Source organism: Amyelois transitella, chromosome 12, assembly GCF_032362555.1.
Source record: "Amyelois transitella isolate CPQ chromosome 12, ilAmyTran1.1, whole genome shotgun sequence".
NCBI classification, from domain to species: domain Eukaryota; kingdom Metazoa; phylum Arthropoda; class Insecta; order Lepidoptera; family Pyralidae; genus Amyelois; species Amyelois transitella.
Window position 1 is genome coordinate 3,675,228 of NC_083515.1, and position 7,674 is coordinate 3,682,901.

Genomic DNA, 7,674 nt, shown 5'->3' on the forward strand with positions numbered 1-7,674 from the left:
TGTTAATAAAAACAAGTATCCAACGTACCCCTACAAGTAAAGGTACCTTGAATGCTGGCAGCTCTATTCAAAATATCCATTTACTCCTCTAAGTTGAAAACGATTCAATATTTTTGAAATCATAATACAAACATTTTTTTATTTATTAATAAGTATTTATCTACATATATTATGTCTGTTATTGTGTCGTTTCTAGTCATTTCCTCCAATTAAGTATAATAGGACAGAAATTCTTATATTCCCAGTGACACCTATTCAAAATCAAATTGCATGTTATTCAACAAAATGTGACCACATTATTAAGCGGTAACTCTTCACACTGTGGACGCGGAGGAAGTACTGATAAAAAGATATTAATGTGACCAAGTTTTCCCTCCAATTTTTCACTTGAATAACTTGTTGAATGGAATATTTTTTGCCTCTGAGAATCCCACTTTCCTGTTGAAATACTCATACATTAAGTATATCAACTTTATAAAAGACTTCCATATATATGAGGATTAAATTAACAATTCATACGTTAATCTTATTATAGATTTTATTTATAGGTGGTATATGTATGTAGTTATTTTTATGTTTTTTAAATGGACAAATGGATAAAACATTCTAGATTGATACTAAAAGTTCATGTAAATTATTAAATGAAGCTTATTCTATTATGTTATTAATATTATATACATATATATATTTTTAAAGACCTTTTAATCATAATTCTTTATAAGAGTACAACAAAAAGAAAACAATTTTATGACCATAATCCTTCCCTGTCTATTCTTAAAGAAACGCCATAAAATTCCTTTGGCAGCCGATTAATTGAGACAAGATGAAACGGAGTGCGTTAAAATCTGATTTAAATCAATTTATTAGACTGCCGATACCCGCCAGATATTTGCATTTGCTTCCAATTCAGTTATTGAGAACTTCAATTTTACCCTTCGGGATAATTTAAACCGACGTCGACCTCTAAGTGTGTAATGTTTATAACCTGTGGTCGCCTCAAGTCTAAGGCTAATAGGAGAGAGGATATTTTTAATAATACATAAGAATAGATGAGATGTCGTAAAAAGTGACTAAGGGATAGGCATATACACTTGGGATTCTTCCCTTAGACGATGGGCTATCAACCGGTCACGATTTGAATCTCAATCATATCATTAAGCCAAATAGCTGAACGTGGCATAATGGTCTTTTCGTAACTGGCTCTATCTATCCCCGCAAGGAATAAAATCGTGATTATATGTATTATGTGTGTAAAGATCAGATGAATTACTGAAAAAAATATGCGAATATTGTAATTCATTTTTTGCAAATAAGTACACATTGTTTGTAATTTCTAACTGAATTCTTCTCTTTGGCAGGTATTTCATCATCAAATCTCTCAAATTCATTTAAAATGAAAATGATTCAGTGCTACAAAATCATGGTCCTTCAATCAACTACAAAATCTATCTACTGTAAAATCATAGTATCGCACCAAGCAATTTAGCTTACCTATAATCATATAAATCCATTCATGAAACATTTATAAAAGCGATAAGGAAACCCTTCCTTGCTTGATGCATGCTAATTCTACCATACACGCGCAATTACCGGGAACGTTCGCAGAAATCAATTCGAATTGTCCATCAATAGTAGCTACTTACTTCTGGATGTGGGACTACAGGTAACAGGTACGGTACGTAACAGGTACAGCGGGGTGCGGGTGAGAGGGAGCGACTGGAACAGTTCTAGCGCCGTCACCGACCGTTCAGGACGCCCGCAAGCGCTCCTGAAAATACGCGTACTGGGAACAAATGTATGAAGTGGACGAGTGAACAGTGTCTCCCGAACGTGTCAGTTTGAAAAGTTTCTTTTTTTTTATTTGATATTTTTTTCCGGCCAGCATTTTTTTTTTGTTGGTAAGTAAGTAGTTAAGAAAAATAAATGTTATGAATTAAGTAGTAGTTATTTATGATATGTAAATTTTAATTTTTTTGTGTTTGTGCCTTAAACAAATGACGTTTATTATATGCAGCTTACGCCACTTTTGTTAAAAATTAATATTGTTTTATTAAGTAATTATGAACACAAGTTTGACTATACAAGTCGGAAATAATAGAATTTTAAGGTAGATAAAAAATTACAACAACAATTTTATACCTTCTTTTGTCATATTGAAACAAATGTAGGTACCTAATTAATAACCAAAAATACAGTTTTTCCTGGCACAAAAGAAAAAATTAATTACCACTGGCACCTTATTGAATAATTGCTCCATTAACAAAGCCTGGGGGCAGCGTTGGATTTACTTGTTGCATTCACTGAAAATAAATGTAGCTCTCTTCTTATTTTAATTTAAGCCCGCGGCCGTATGAAACCTCTTTTTTTTAATTAACGTCCATTGTTTTAGCTGCATACTTAAGAACTTTTTTTATAAAGCTACAAAATGTTTGTCCAGATTTTATCTCCTACATGCTATACATTTTTTAATTTCTTACCTTTTTTTTAATAAGTAAATAAATAATCTTTGGGGAACCTAAACCAGCTGTAATCAGCGCTACGCATCCAGTTGCCTGAATTTTTTCATGTTTAAATCACCGCGACGTCTACTTTTCGTGTATCCAAAATTAAATGAAATCTATTTAGTTATTCTAAAGATTTCTAAGAAAAAAGAAAAAAAATATGATCAATTTAATTTCAGCTTTCTACGCCCATTTAATAATTTTAAATAAACGATGAAAATCCCATCACAATAGTTTGACAGGGCCTTGTCAAAGTTGTACGTAAACTTTCATTTAATTTAGTCGAACTCCTATTTGTGGAAACAGAATTTTCCATCGACGGGTTATTTATTATTTCACTTCTTGGATCACACTTTCTGTATATTCAGCCGAGTTACGATTGCTCGACGGAAACCTTAGGAATTATTTATAGAAGTAACATGTTCAGTTTGCAACTTTTTGGTATTCAAGTCTCACCTTGGGAACGAGTGGACGAGTGAATACCCAAAAGTAGCCAAAGAGCTTTCACACTTTTTTTCATAATATAACCATATTCTTTTAAAGAGTTCTTCTTCTTTCTGGAATTGAGACTCATATAGTGACAGGTTGCTAGCCTAAAAAAAGAATCCCAAGTTTATAAGCCAATCCCTTAGTCGCCTTTTACGACAACCACGGGAAAGAGATGGAGTGGTTATATTATTTTTTATATTAGTGTTAGGAACCACACGGCACAAATACAATTAAAATTATAATTGAAATTCCATTAAAATTATAATTTTAATTTATGTACCTTAATTGCCACTTTATACTCGTGTAATCCTATATCAGATATAACCACCTTCGTAGTTATTAATCTAAATAAATATCGAACAAATGCATTTTTTTAATTAAATTTTAGTAACAAAAATTAACAATACACTAAAAAACTAGTGTGCCTACTCCTTAACGATGTTTCCTCACAATTTCGCGTATGAGTTTACCTGGCATATGAAGTAGCAGGTCCCGAGGGAGTAAGCGTGTAACTTCGACCTCGGTTAATATTTAAACTGTTTTCTGTGCAGAAATTGAAATGTTAATATGTGTTTCTTATTTATTTTAGTGTACTTATAAAAAAATAAAGGAAACTTATTTACCCGTTGACCAGAAACGTCAACAAAATTTTATTTTTTATTTATCTAACATCATTGAGAACATTCTAAAAGGCGAAGTTAAAGACAAGGATTTTCCAATAGTCAACCAAGCGAATGTTAACACACACGGAGAGTTAGGGATAAAGTAAAATAATGTTTTATTGCGCATCCTCAATGCAAAACACTTTATCTTATCTCCGTAGAGTGGACTAATGTGTTAATAAATTTTTAACCATATCATATTTGCATAAGGTTGCTTATAAAGCTTATGTTGTAAGTTGGCTCGAAAGCCGGTACGGCATTGATGTGATCATTCGTTATCCTGGATTGGGTAAGTCAAGTTATTAACACACTCCCGTCTGACCTTCACAACCTTTTAAAGCACCTAACATATAAGTAAATTGAATCACGGTTTCTAAACCAGTTGCCTGAATGTTCAAGATTTCCAACAAGAATTTTTCCCGCACTACCAATACGCAACTCTGAAAATTGGACGCGGTTGGATTAGAACCTGTGCGCTTTAGAACGGTCACGCTATTGCTCTCGACCAGTGACGCTCTATAATTCGTATTTCTGTAAGTAAATAAATTCAACAATTATCATTCACAAAATATGAAACAAAATTTTCAAACGTATGTTGCAATGGCTATAAAGTTATATCCGAAAATGAATTACCCATTTAGGGCAATTCTGGCCAGTTTATCCTATACCTCCTTTATTTATGTCGGGTTGGGTGTAATGTACATACTGAATGGTTGTTTCTTCCCCCAAGGGGAAAATATTATGAATTTTTAAATCACAATACAAATATAACAGAGCCGTATATTCAATGGACTTGATTTCAAAGGAATTCTTGAATTTTTTATCTGCTGAAGCGTTCTGTGTATAATGTGATGTTTTCAAAACATGTTAAATGATTCAAACGTGATTCGAAAATGTATTCAAGTAGCTATAATGTTGTTCCAAGAACTAAAATTTTCGTTTCGCAATTACTTATAAAATACTAAGAATCTACCCCAGCTTTGCACTGGTAATATTTTCGGATATAAACCTTCCTCAGAAAACCCTGTACAGGTTCTCTTTAGGTCTGACATACAGACAGAGATAATGGAGACTTTATGAGACAACGAGCAAGGCCTATTATAAGTTTCCCTGTCACATTTCTTTCTCATTCGAAGACTCTTTAAGTGCTTTAAATATATACATACAACAGATAAACAGTCAAGAACCAGGCACTCTGAAAGAAATCTTTTTCCATCTTGATCTTGACTTGACCTTACTTAGTAGAAAGTAACCAAAAATCACATATTTTCACAGACAAAATATTTACTTCAAAAAGTAATAAACATAAAATGTTATCTTTTTTCACCACTCAATCAACATTGCAAAGCTATCTCGATCATAATGACATCTATTCACGTTAGTTAACACCATATTTTTAGCGGATACATCTGTAAATGAAATGATTAATGATACGTCGACGCTTCGGATGGGTGCTACATTGATTTTATGTCGCCGGATCTGTCAGCGCTTTATTCTATACCAATTTTTTTTTATTTTCGTGTTGCATTATAATATCTTATCCTCCTGGCATTAGTCCCGGTTACATTCTTATCTCTTTGGAGTATCGGGGAATGCCTTTTGACTATCTTGAATTAGGTGAGTCAAGTTTTTACACGAAGCGACTCCTATCTGAACTCCGCAACCTTTGCAGGGGTACCTAACTCATATTGGATCACAGTTTCACGTTGTATTTTATAAAATGTTAATAACACTGTATGTATGAAATTTAAGGAATATTTCTAAATGCGTGATGTGTGGTGAACAGATAAACACACTATGGAATTTTTGCTCCATTATTTTATTTGTAACTAGCGGCCCGCCCCGGCTTCGCACGGGTGGACATATTTTTGTGTTTTATGTTTTGAAATAAATTTATTTCAAAACAAATTTATGCCTATGTCACTTTTGAAGGTCTATTCTATATCTGTGCCAAATTTTATCAAAATCGGACCAGTAGTTTTTGAGTTTATTCCACACAAACATACAAAAATACAAATCTTTCCTCTTTATTATTAAATAAATATAAATAAATAAATAATAATAAATAAATTAAAACCAACTGATACAAAAGCGGACCAGTCAGATTCCAGAGCACAAACTCTTCGGTATGAGCATGCTCCAAAACATATTATTGGATTTATTCCGCCAGCGGGTTTGTGGGTCAAGAGTTACATTCAAGTGCTGTGCTTCGCATGGCCTCTTCTTGATCGTAAACAGAAAATTGCTTTAGTTGATACGTTTCTGTATCGATATTTTTATCGTGGCGTTAGAGTGGCGATCCATAAGCGACAGAAGTAGAAACAGACAGAAGTAGTTAACCATAATACTATCGCTTCAATGAAAGTATTTTTTCAACTATCTTCAGAAAAGGAGTTAATCAATTTGACTGTTTATTCTCGTACGTTGGTTAAGCGGTTACTTTGGCGGTATACCTACCGATATTCTTAGGATAGAAATATCACGAAATCTACATTCACCAGCCACAGACAGTATAATAGAGTTTAAACCGTTGGACGCACGTTTTCTCCGTGAACCAACGGTATGCCTAGCACGATGATCATCATAATGTAGAACCGTTCCCTAAGAAATCCTTTTGGACATGTTCCTTTCCACGGAATACAGAAAGTGAAGTTGATGATGATTTTTGTGAGATTTATCTTCTGAGAGTGAAAAATAAAAATAACCTGCGCAATAAATATAGAAACTGGACTACTGGACTACTAGACTGGTCTGGGTCCTTGTACACCAAGTGCGAAAGGTTGAAGATACTCTTGCTCTTTCTTACCGGTGAGAGAAAGGTTGCTTCACATATTATGTTCATTTTAAGTGAAGCTTATATGTTACCATAAATATTGGTTTTTTATTTGCATCGTATTCATCACTACTCGAAATAAACAGGAAAAAAGACAAACCAACGAACACAACACAATTAACAATTTACATTAAAGTAAAGTCCCGGGCGGAAGCTAGTAATTGATTTTCAGACACATCTATAACTATCAGTTGACGTACCTAAAGAAAATGATACAAAACCACATCTAGGAAAAAGTAATAAAACAATTACCATTAATAAAGGTTAGGTATTGTGCAGACAGCTAAAATTAGTAGAAGGATTTTTTGAATCCGTTGAACATCTCTAATTGAAAGTAATTAGGCCCAAAAAGTTTAAACAAAATCAAATCAAGTTCTGGCAGCACTCCAAAATTTTGAAGTACAACATTTAACTTAATAAGGAATGATTAGTCTCCTATTAATAAACTTTCTGGTTTATACTCATAAATACAAAAGTTTTATATTAGGGCGGGGAAAATCATAATTATTCAAGGCAAACAGCCCAAAGATTTGGGTCCAAAGACCTGAAATTTAGTATAGCCTACATGACCCTGACTTATAAATAGATGTAAGTTGCAAATATGTACTCTTCCTTATGTGGTCTTGTGAAGGGGGAAAAAAGAGTTGATTTCCCAATACATATTCCAACGAGAACGGGAATTGACGTGATTTGTCACTAAACTCAAAAATCACTATATTTCCCACTAACCACGGTCCCAGAGTACTTTTTTGCTTCAACCATATTCATTATTATTTTTACGCAAGTTCTAAGTTTGGGTACTTGATCTTTGGCCAGAACATTCACGAGTTACCTTCGGGTAGGTTTCTCCCTCCCAACATTCCCATTCACACTCTCCTTGTACCTACGCTACTAAAAGATCAACTATTAAATTATTTACTTGTAATCAATTAGGATTAAAAATCGATAGCCCACTATTGCTCTCAAAACATAAAAAGGCAAAGGAATATTAAGTAATATCGAATACACGCATCTATAATAATGATTTAATTCGATACACTGTTCACTAAATTCCCATTACATTCCCAAGAGTGCCCAAGATTTCCACTCGGTTTATTGCGGGTGAAGTACGTGCTGCGTTTTAGTATTCCGCTGTTACAAAGAAATGTATGGTTTGGCTTACCCATATCTTTGGTTTTGTATTATTCTT